Raw genomic sequence first — 11,012 nt, forward strand, 5'->3', positions numbered from 1 at the left:
GCGGCCCCGACGGGTTGGGTTCGCTTTTCTCGCTCTGAGCCGGCTCGGCGCGGGCTGCGCGCTCTGGGCGCCCGGGCTCGACCACCCATTGGCTGGCAGCGCGCCCGCCCGGGGCGGGGCCTCGGGGCCGGGAGGCCGGCGGCGCCGCCTGATTGGCCAGCGCGCGGGCCGCCGGGGCGGGGACCGCCGCTCCGCGTGGCCGCGTAGGTGCGGCGCGCCCCGCGCTCTCGGCCTGCCTCGGGCCGGGGACTGGCGTGGCCGCGCGGCTGCAGGCGCGCACCTTCCGCCCCTCCGCCGCCCTCCGCGTGCCCACCGCCCGGCGCCGAGGTCGCAGCCCTCGGCGGCTCACCTGAGGGACCGGCCAAGCTTTGGGGGTCCTTCTCGGGCCTTGGGGGTCCTTCCTTCCCCGCTAGCCCACCGAAGCCCTCCGCGGCTCCAGTGATGGAGCCACCCCGTCCGCGGTCCGCAGCTCGGCTGCCTCGGGCACCTTTCCCTCTCCGGGTCTGTGAAGCGCCCCGCCTTCGTGCCGCCTCTCAGTCCGCGTCCATTTATTTATGAGGCCTCTGGCTGTGGCCTGAGAAAGCTCAGATGTCTCCGGCCTCGCCGTGCCCACCGCAGCTGTCGGGCTTTCGAACCTTCTGCGCGTCCATCTTCTAGTGTCCGCTATGTGACAGTCACTGGGCAACTGCCCGTCTAACCGTTGTTTCCCCTCGTGAGCCCTGGGTGAGGACCTGCCGAGTGGCGGCATCAGCCTCGTCCTGGCCTCCTGGTCCCAAGTGCCTGCCCCTCCCCCTCTCCTGCGCCCCCACCTCACTGCTGGCCCCCCATCACCTCTAGTCCCTGCGCACCTCTTAGCCCTCTCAGAATCCCCATCTGGGCTTCAACCCCTTCACCCCTCACTCCCCTCCCCACCCCCGCAGAGCTCCTTCCTGGGGCTCCATCCCTAACCCACTGCTGAACCTTCCAGCATTTCCGGCATTTCCACCCCTACCCCGGCCCGAATGGTCCTTCTGAGCGGAAGTTCCCTGCTCCAGGGTCAGCTGGCTCGTTCAACAAGTGTAGGGAGAACTCCTGTATGCCAGGCATTGTTCTAGATGTGGAGGTAGTGAGCAGATTTCCCTGCCTGCCTTCAGCATCCTAGGGGGTAACAGACAATAAGAAGTATGAGTAAGGTGTGTTGGAAACCGTGCTCATGAGACGGGCAAGTTCTGCGGGAGAAAAAGCAGGCAGCTGGAGAGCCCGGGGTGGAGCTGGGGCTGGAAGGCCTGAGGAGGAAAGGCCTTCGAGGAAGTGGGGGAGGAGTGGGTCAGGCACACCTTTGCAAAAGATGTGGACAGTGGACATCTGGAGACCGGTGACCAGAGGAGGACAAAGCAGGAGGACAGGGGAGAGGTGTGTGGACTTTGGTTTTTACTAAGACAGAGGCTTTGGAGTAGAGCAGTGACCTGATCTCCCTCACGTCTTTAAGTAACCTGGGCGGTAGGAGCACAAAGATGGGAGCAGGGAGTCCCGACCGAAGACGATAGTCGCGCGGCCTAGGGTGGTGGAGTCGAGCCGTGAGAAGAGCCTGGATGTGTCCTGAAGGTAGAGCCAGCAGGATTTCCTGACAGTTGGATGTGAAGTATGAGAAGAAGAGAGTCGAAGACCGCTACGAGGTTTCCGGGTAAAAGCTGGAAGAGCGGGTTGGATGTGACTGTGGGGTCCAGGGAAGAGGGGGCCGAACGGACATCTGGGAGTCATCAGCGCAGAGATGGTCTTGAAAGCCTGGGGATAAGACGAATCTCCACTGCAGGGGGAGGACACAACAGGCCCCCCAGGGGATCCTGGAGCCCCCAGTGCAGAAAAGCTGGGAAGAAGAAGATCCAGCAGAGGGGGCCAAAGAGGGGAGATCGCCGAGGTGGGAGGGAAATGGATTCGTGGGAGCTGGGTGCAGAAAGTGAGACAGGAGGAAGGTGCGGTCAGCTGGGGCACATGTTGCCAGGAGGCCACAAAAGATGAGGATTTAGAAACAGGGAGGCCACCGGGGTCTTTATATAGGTGGAAATCATCAGAGTTGGAGCGGCTTGAAGCAACCCCAAGTGGGCATTGTCCCCACCTCGACTTCTCCCTCTGCTGCATTTCCAGAGGTGGCCAGAGTGAACCTTATTAAAGCACACATGTGAGATCGTGTCACTCGAGTACACTCCAGATAAAGTGCAAACTCCGTAGCGGGGTGTGTAGATGAATAGCTCAACCTGCCCTTTTGCTGTTCTCCTCCCGATGCACAGAACTAAGAACCACCCCGTGCCCCCAATCCCCTGCTCCCCCGCTCCGCACTCGGCCAACTTCACTCAACCTTCCAGACTCGGCCAGGACTCCCCTTTCCTCCGGCGGGGCTTCCCTGACCTCCTAGGCTGGGTTAAGTGTCCTGTGCATCCCCACAGTCCCTTCTGCGTCACCCCGTTACCACATTTACCACGTTCTGTCTGTAGTATGTGATTTTCTGTTTGCATCTGTCCCCACCATAGTGGGAGCTCTTCGAGAAAGGGCGGGGGTTGTATCGCTTTCGCGTGTATGTCCCCAGCCTCGTGGTATACACACAGGAACTATCCAGTAAGCGTTCGTTGAACCTGCAGGCATCGGTTCTGCCTCTCTTCCCTTCTTGACCATGACCGGGGTTGATCTACGTGGCCTTCCTGAGACCGAGGACTAAAAGCCTCGTGCTTCACTCCCAGTGCCTGGTATTTGGTAGGCACAAAATAAATATGGGACAAGTGAATATCAAACCATATAACCAAAAACAAAAATAGTAAGGGCCCGAGGTTCTTAGACCCTAGAGGTATTGATAAAAAAAACAAAACAAAACAAAACAAAACAAAAAAAAAACATTGGGTCTGTTTTTATAAATTTTCATATAGGCTATTGAGCTTGTCTCCAGGAGTTCTCTAAAACAGAACTTAAAATCCTTACCTCTGAGCTCTCCACCTATCTGTTGGTAATACCTTCTCTATTGTTTTTTTTTTTACTATTTTTTTAAGTTAGAAAAATACTATGTGGTCATAGTTAAAAAAAAAAAAAAGCAGAAAAGGAAGGGAGACATAAAGGAAAAACTACACGCAAATTTAAGTAACACAGAGGGTTTAGAGCACAGAGTCCCTCCCTCCTCCATCCAGAGATAATCGCTGTGAACGGTGTTTGGGGATCTTACTAGGTAATGCCCACGTATCTACAAGTATACGTATGTTTTATTTTCTTACACAAATGGTACTCATACTGCGCACAGCCCAACTCTCAGCTTGCTTCCTTCCCTCTCCTATGTCTTAAACCTTTTCCATGTGAGCACATACACATCTACTGAACTTAAGAAAAAAATGGCTGCATGGGGCACCTGGGTGGCTGAGTGGGTTAAGCGGTCAGCTTCAGGTCTGGTCATGATCTCACGGCTCGTGGGTTCGAGCCCCTCGTCGGGCTCTGTGCCGACAGCTCAGAGCCTGGAGCCTGCTTCAGGTTCTGTGTCTCCCTCTCTGCCCTTCCCCCCTCCCTCTCTCTCTCAAAAAAAAAATATTGAAAATAATTTAAAAAATAATGAAAATTTAAAAAATGACTGCATATTATTTCTTTGTATTGATATGTGATAATGAGACTCTATGGGTGAGCAATTAGGGTCTTTCTCCCCAGTTTTTCACAATTGCAAACATTCTGCACCAAACATCTAACTATGCACTCTGCACACTTGATTGAGTCTGAGCTTAGGCTAAATCCCTAGAATCGCACTTCTATGAAAAAGACATATGCACAGTTGCAATCTTTACGGATCTTCCCAAAGCGTTTCCCAGAAGGTTGCCCCATTTAGACTCCAACCAACGGGTTATCGGGACAGGCTGAATCACCGATGACGGGCATTCTCAAACTCAGCCTCGCCAGTCTGTTAGATGAAAACTAGCATCTCATTGTTTTGATTTGCATTTTTTAAAATTACGAGTGAGGTTTAGGATCTTTTTATTTGTTTGGCAATAATTCTTCTTCGCTAACGGATGGGGTTGTGGTTTTGGTTTTTTGTGTGTGTGTGTGTTTTTTTAAGAGAAGGAGGGTCTTTGAGGCACTTTCTCAAGCCGTGGGCTTCCGAGTCGGGAATGTGGAGGTAAGGAGGCAGAGCCGAGTAGACTGAGAGAGCTCCAGCCCAGGTTCTACTGAGCTCAGTGGAGTTCGTGCTTCCCGGGCCTCAGAAAGAGGAAGAGGTTGAGCTGGTCATCTGGTCCCTTCCAGCTCCAGGGTCTCGTGACTGCAAGAATGGTTGTTAAGAGATCTGATGTTAGCTACCCACAGCTTACAGAACTGAAGTCCCACCTCCGGAGCCTGGCATTTAAATTCCTTAGCCATCTGGCCCCGACATACATTCTAAAGTTTGTCCCAGTTAAAAGCCCCAGGGCCCTGGACCCCATCACCGTGTTCCCCGAATGTGCCCTGCAATTTCAGGCCCTCGGTTGCCTCTGCCTTTCCTTTCCTTCTCTCTACCTCACCGCCCCCATCCCGCCTCTGCTTTCACGGCCACCTCCAAGGCCATCTCCTGCAAGCGTCCTTCCCATCCTACTTGAACCGCTCCTGCGGAGCCTCGGCCATCCCTTTGTTAAACTGCACATCACAAGCTGCTCTGCCTTTCAGTTAACTCAGCTCTGCATGAGTTTGAGAGAATGGCTTTAAGTCAATCAGATCTGAATTCAAATCTCAGATCTGCTTCACAGTTTTACCTTAAGCAGTCTATCTCCCTGCCAGTCCTCAGTGTTTTCATCTGTGAAATGAGGAAAACAGCATCAAGTTCTGTGGAGTTAAATAACATCACGTAGTTAAAGAATCTCACACAATGCCCGGCGCAAAGACACGTGACAGCGGGCCTCCGTCTTCCTGGGAGATTAGGTGGTCGGGAACCTAGTCCAGGGTCTCCAGGTGCTTGTTCGCTGGCTATGCCACCTCACCATCACCCGACGAGCCATTTGCGGGGCTCATCACACGCAGGGACCTCGCTCTGATGAAACAGCCCATATGGAAGAGACATCTCAGTAATTGCAACGGAAGAGCCTTTGTGCCTGACGTCCGAGTTAGTCCCACCCGGTGTACCAGAGCCATTGTGTCTGTGCTGTGTCACCGTGTGTCTGCTGTGAGAGGAAAGTCTTCTACTCTAGAGATACGGGGCATAGAAGGGAGAGTATGGAATCCCCGCCCTTGCCTCCCAGCCCTGTGACTTTGGAAAGTTACGTAACCCTGAGCCTCAGTTTCCACAACTGGGGAATGGGAGACACTGATTCCTACCACCAAGGGATCCATTTGTTTTGTCTCGTGAAAAGTATCTCAAACAATGCCAGACCTACTGGAATTCAATAAATATTAAACGTCCCGACTTCCCATTGTCCCTCACCGTATTATATAAGCCGCTTAGTGGACATAAACTGTATCTCATATATATATTTTAAAAACCTCATCATCCAGCGTAGCAATAAGCGTATTATATAGTATCGATAATTGTTATTCAGGATGGTGAGGACATTAGCCTTCTTTGGGCAGTACTCATGGATCACATACCTGAGCTCCTTTGACTTAAAACCAGCCTTTGAGGTAGACAGGGTTATGCCCACCTTGTAGATGAAGAAGCAAGGTCCAGAGAGATCAAGTGATGTTTTTAGAGTCTCCTACTCGGGAATTTTGGGAATCGAACCCAGACCCTTGTTTCCAAATCCCACACTTTCCCTTCTACGTGGTCCCGATATGAGAGCATTTCTGCCTGATATTCTGGGTGCAGCCTGTGGCCCCATTATAAAGCAGCCTGGACACTTTAAATGCGGCAGAGCCATGGCTGGGGCTTCTGGTGACAGCCTCTGGCTTCCAGGATCGGGTTGGATTATTCCCTGAATTGATCCTCAAACTTAGACAACATGGGGACTCGCAGAACCCTCTCTCCGCTTTTCGGTATCCGACGCTCTGTTTTCAGAGGTCCTTCGTGGCATTGCCCTGAGTGCGCCTGTTCAAGGAGGCTTCGCCCCTTCCCTTCCATGTCTGCCTGTTCTGCCAGCATGACTGCAGTCTCAGGTGAGTCTTGTTAAATACCTGGGCCTTGATCCAGACTCTCTCCCCGTTTCTGAATGGAGGCAGAAGAGCGATGTCAGGCTGGGTGTCACCCTCTTGCTGGCAACTGGAACCCAGATATCTCACATTCTTTTCCTCTGGCTTCATGGAGATCGATCATTCCAGTGAAGGCTCAACATTGCACCACAGCTGCCAGAAAGCCCTCGGCTTGGAAACACTGGCCTTACCCTTCGGTAAACCTCCCTTGCCTGTGACTAACGCCGAGTGGGGCGGGGAGCCATCATGCTTTGCGGCCTTCTGCAGAAAGCGCTCCAGGCTCGGGAGGGGAAGGAAGGCCTGTCCTCGGCTGGCCTGGCCGGCTCACATTTGCATACTTTACTCGCTGAAGAAAAGGTTATGAGTGGTAAAACGCCTTCGTTATAAACTATCCACTTAAAATTGTAGCCTCTCACCACATTCGACTACTACGAGAGAGAGAGATTGTCCTCCCTCGGTAGGAAGGAAAGATGGAATGAAGTTCCTCGTCCTCTCAGTAAAAGCCCCTCAGGGCATCACAAAACTCCCAGGTGACCCTACTCTGGGGCCATTGTGGGGATCAGCAGATGGGGACACTACTCTGAGACGGGAGATCAGAGGGCTGGCTTTTAACACCTACACGGAGCGAGCAAAACACAAAAAGTGCTTCCTCAAAGGCATGTGATCCCAGGGGCGCCTGGGTGGCTCAGTCGGTTGAGCACCGGACTTTGGCTCAAGTCATGATCTCACGGTTCGCGGGTTCGAGCCCCGCGTCAGGCTCTGTGCTGACAGCTCGGAGCCTGGAGCCTGCTTGAGATTCTGTGTTTCCCTCTCTCTCTGCCCCTCTTGGCTCATGCTCTCTCTTTCTCTCTCAAAAATAAATGCACGTTAAAAAAAATTTTTTTTTAAAAGGCATGTGATCCTTAATAAAGCAAAACAGATGCACTGGCACTGTATTGAAAAGGCCAAAGAAGAGGGGTCCTAACAAGTTTCTGGTGGGTGGCAGGTAGAAGTCAGTTGAACGAGCCTCATGATTCCAGATTAGATGCGGGACGTCTCCTACACACGGCTCCTCTTTGGCATTGTCACCTGCATATTTTTAATCCTTGTGAGCTCTATTTTTCACATAAGAGCTGTAGTTTCCTCCCCTCAAAAATCTCCTACCCAGCCCGCGGGTGCACGTACTCACGACTAACTCGCGGTCTGGTGCACAAGTCGTTCCTCCTGGAGACCCGGGAACGTCAGCACAGATGTTGTAGATGCCCTGATGGAGGTGTGTGTCACATGCTTTGGGGAGGACGGATTCTGCCCCGGAGAGCTGAGGTGGGGAAAGGTGGGGGGTGGCATTTGAGCAGGGTCGTAAAGAACGAATAAGGGGTCTTCTGAGACAAGGGAGGGCATTTCCGGCAGGGAACACAGCACGGGCAGAGGCCCCGAGGTGTGAGATGTCATGGCTGTTCAGGGACCCCTCGCTTGCACTGGAGGGAGCCACACTCTCACAGGCCTCCCAGACTAAGCTATCAGGCTGTTGTCAACAGAAGCCATCGCAGGGTGCCGAGTCTCCGAGTGGCATCAGATCTGTTTTGGCGGAAATACTTGGCAGGGGCGGGACAGATGCTTGGAAAGGAGAGTGGTTTTGCACCCACCGGGAGGGTGGTGATGAGGACCGGGGCTGGGCAGCGACTATGTCATCAGAGGATTGGAGACCGGCCAGAGAGGTCCTTGGTGGTGGAACCGCCAGGGCTGAGTGACGGAGATGTTGGATGACAGATTGGGAGGAGTTGGCGATTTATTGCTTAGGTGATTAGGTGAATGGTGCTGTCACTGACAGCCGGGGAGCAAGGAGGCCAAACAGGTTTGGGGCAGAGGTTTTGGAGGAGGGGGTGGTGAGGAAACACACCAGTCATAAACCAATGTTTTCGTCTTCGTGGTAGCTCTCGGGCTCCTCTGATTCCACGCTGACATCACCAGGGCTTGGAGCTCTGTGAGGTGGGGCTGGAAGCTGGTGAAGCCCTCACATTCCGGAGCTAGAGTGCCTGGCATTAGAACTTCTCGATGGCTTTGGGGCGCCCGGGGAGCCCAGTCGGTCAAGAGTCCGACTTTGGCTCAGGTCGTGATCTCGGGGTTCATGAGTTGGAGCCCCGAGTTGGGCTCTGTGCTGATAGTGCGGGGCCCGGAGCCTGCTTTGAGTTCTGTGTCTCCCCCTCTCTGCCCTTCCCTCTCTGTCTCTCTCTCTCTCTAAAATGAATACACATTAAAAAAAAAAAAAAAAAAAGAACTTCTCAATGTCTTTATTTGTCGAATAACACAGTACTGCATCATGGGACCGGTCAGGGAATTAGTAGAGGTGGTTCGTGTAAATTGCTGAGACCACGGCCTGGAATATTCTGAGCACTCCAGAGATACGTGCTATCTGTGGTATGGCCACAGGTACACCTTGAGCAAAAGAGGTGCCCATTTTCCCCTTCTGTTTTAAAAATGCCTCGGGGGCACCTGGGTGGCTCACCCGCTTAAGGGTCTGACTCTTGATGTCGGCTCCGGTCATGATCTCATGGTGTGTGGGTTCGAGCCCCCTGTTGGGCCCCCGTCCCCACCCCGTGCCGGGCTCTGCTTGGGATTCTCTCCCTCTCTCTCTGCCCCTCCTGTGCTCTCTCTCTCAAAATAAATAACGAAACTCCTAAAAAAAATAAAAACACTTCTATTTGGTTCCAAACCAACATTTGCAAGGCAGACAACCAGGTGCGATGGTGAAGCGGGGATCCTTGCGGTGCATAGCTGATGAGAAAGTAGGAAGGTTTTCGCGACCTTTTCCCTTTTTCCCATCACTCCTTCCATCGGAGGCGTCTCCTGAACATCCGTGGAATGTAGGGTTCTAGACGGAGCATGAGAAATGGCCCCCAGTGTCAGAGGCTCACCGCCCGGCTCGGACAATAGGACACGTGCGGAAGTAGGTTTCAGACAGAGGACGTGCTGTGGGTCCCGAGGAGCGAGAAGACCCCTCCCTGACGCTGTGGTAGGACCCGAGGGCCCTTTCAGACAGAGGGAGGATGAAATCAGTCTGAGGGACAGAGCGAGCTGGGGGCTGGGAGGCGGGGACCAGGTGGGAGAACAGAGAGGGGGCCGGGGGGTGCCAGGTGATGAAAGGCAGGCTCTGGGGCCACCCCACCTGCTCTGCCCCTCGGGCTGTGGTGAGGAGGGGGGCAGGCAGGGGAGTCGGGAAGGGTCTGAACTTGATCAGACGCAGATCCCCGGGCTGCCCTTGGAGAAACTCGGTGCGTAGACAGGGAGGCGTGGAGAGGGGTTGACATGTGCAAGGTGTTTTGGCATCATGGCCAAGCGGTGAGTGGGGGGGAGACAGGGCCCAGGCAAGGTGACCGAGGACCCCAGGCGGAGGAGACCTTCCCTGGTGTGGATTTTGTCCCGGTGTGAATTTCTAAGGAGAGAAAGGTAAAAATAAATGAACGTGTTTATGGCATTTTCTTCTCCTCCAACGTGGTAAAGGACACATTTTTCCTACTTCTGGCCCTGGAGTTAAATTCAGAGACCACCTTTTTCATTTTAGGTAATGTTTAACTTCATCACTGAATCTGAATTAATGTGGACAACAATGGTGACAAAAGGTAATTACATTTAAGTGGCATTCTAACTTAAAAATTCTTTTGGAAATATCTGTGAGTCACCCAGTTCAACGCAAATATCCATAAAACATGCACTAATCGTTCCAGAAGGAAATAATTGTAGCAGAAGGGCAAAAGGCCAAGTGAGCTGAGAAATACCAGGTTCTTAATTTATAAAGTCAATAAAAGCGCTCTTTTGTAAGTCCTCCTCAAGTCATGGCGCATTATTAGGTAAGTCTGGCACTAACATCACTTTATGCTTAAATACTTCACAAGGACACGGAACAAGGGAACGTACCCTGAGAGCTTCTCGAAAACATTTTGTGAGAGACTTCATACGGTGTGAGCTTACTCAGCTTTCAAGAATACGGAGGCACTGTAAATGGAAAAAAAAAAAATGTCACTGGCTATATGCCCAACATGAAAACACACACTTTTAACTCGCTGCAGTGTATAATAATTCACAGAGCTTTGGAAATTCTACTCAAAGTTTTCCTTAAGTCTTGGAAATAATGAGCCTTCTCCCCTAAGCAGTATAGCTTTCTGTGTAAATACGGGGTTGAATTAATAGTGCTTTTTTTTCTCGGCTTTGTGCCAATGGAGGAAAAAAACAAAAAAACAAAAAACAACCCAAAGGGCTAACAAAGAACTACACACTCTCCCCGGGGTAAACGTGCTGCCCCTGCTGGCCCCGGCCCTGGGCTCTCCTCCTTCCTCTGGGCTATAGAAGGCTCCATCCACTTTTGTGTGGCAATGACACGCCTTTTGTGCCCCCAGAGAAATACTGCCCTTTGGTGAGATAAATAAACAACGTTACTTCCCCATGATGATGTCGCTTTACCCAATGTAAGAAGGGCCAAATCTGGCAGGCAGAAGAGCCCTCTCTCCTTTCAAGTCTAACCCAGAATTCCAAACTGCCTGAAGAAATCCACGTTTTTTGAAGGGTTAAAAAAAACAAACCCTGGGGTACCTGGGTGGCTCATTTAAGCCTCCGCCTTCAGCTCAGGTCATGATCTCACGGTCTGTGGGTTCGAGCCCCGCGTCGGGCTCTGTGCCGACAGCTCAGAGCCTGGAGCCTGCTTCGGATTCTGCGTCTCACTCTCTCTTTGCCTTGTCCCTGCTAGCACTCTGTCCTCTCTCAAAATTAAATAAACATTACATTTTTTTTTTTTTTTAAATACCCAAACCAAGGGAGGGAGCATGGGCCAAATGGGTAAGGGGCATTAAGGAATCTACTCCTGAAATCATTATTGCACTATATGCTAACTAATTTGGATGTAAATAAAAGATAAAATTAAATTAAAAATAATAAAAAACATTAAA

At 52.0% G+C, this 11,012-nt stretch overlaps 1 long non-coding RNA gene across 1 annotated transcript; it reads right to left on the reverse strand.

Annotated features, from left to right (window-relative positions):
• Positions 1 to 3,781: 3,781 nt before the first annotated feature.
• LOC125937694 (uncharacterized) lies at positions 3,782 to 8,285 on the reverse strand. Its single transcript, XR_007462476.1, has 4 exons — positions 7,973 to 8,285; positions 7,258 to 7,390; positions 4,728 to 4,797; positions 3,782 to 4,261 (listed from the first exon to the last, which is right to left on the reverse strand). It is a non-coding gene; the product is annotated as an uncharacterized LOC125937694 (long non-coding RNA).
• Positions 8,286 to 11,012: the final 2,727 nt, after the last annotated feature.

Source organism: Panthera uncia (genome assembly GCF_023721935.1).
Source record: "Panthera uncia isolate 11264 chromosome A3 unlocalized genomic scaffold, Puncia_PCG_1.0 HiC_scaffold_12, whole genome shotgun sequence".
In the NCBI taxonomy this organism is placed as follows: domain Eukaryota; kingdom Metazoa; phylum Chordata; class Mammalia; order Carnivora; family Felidae; genus Panthera; species Panthera uncia.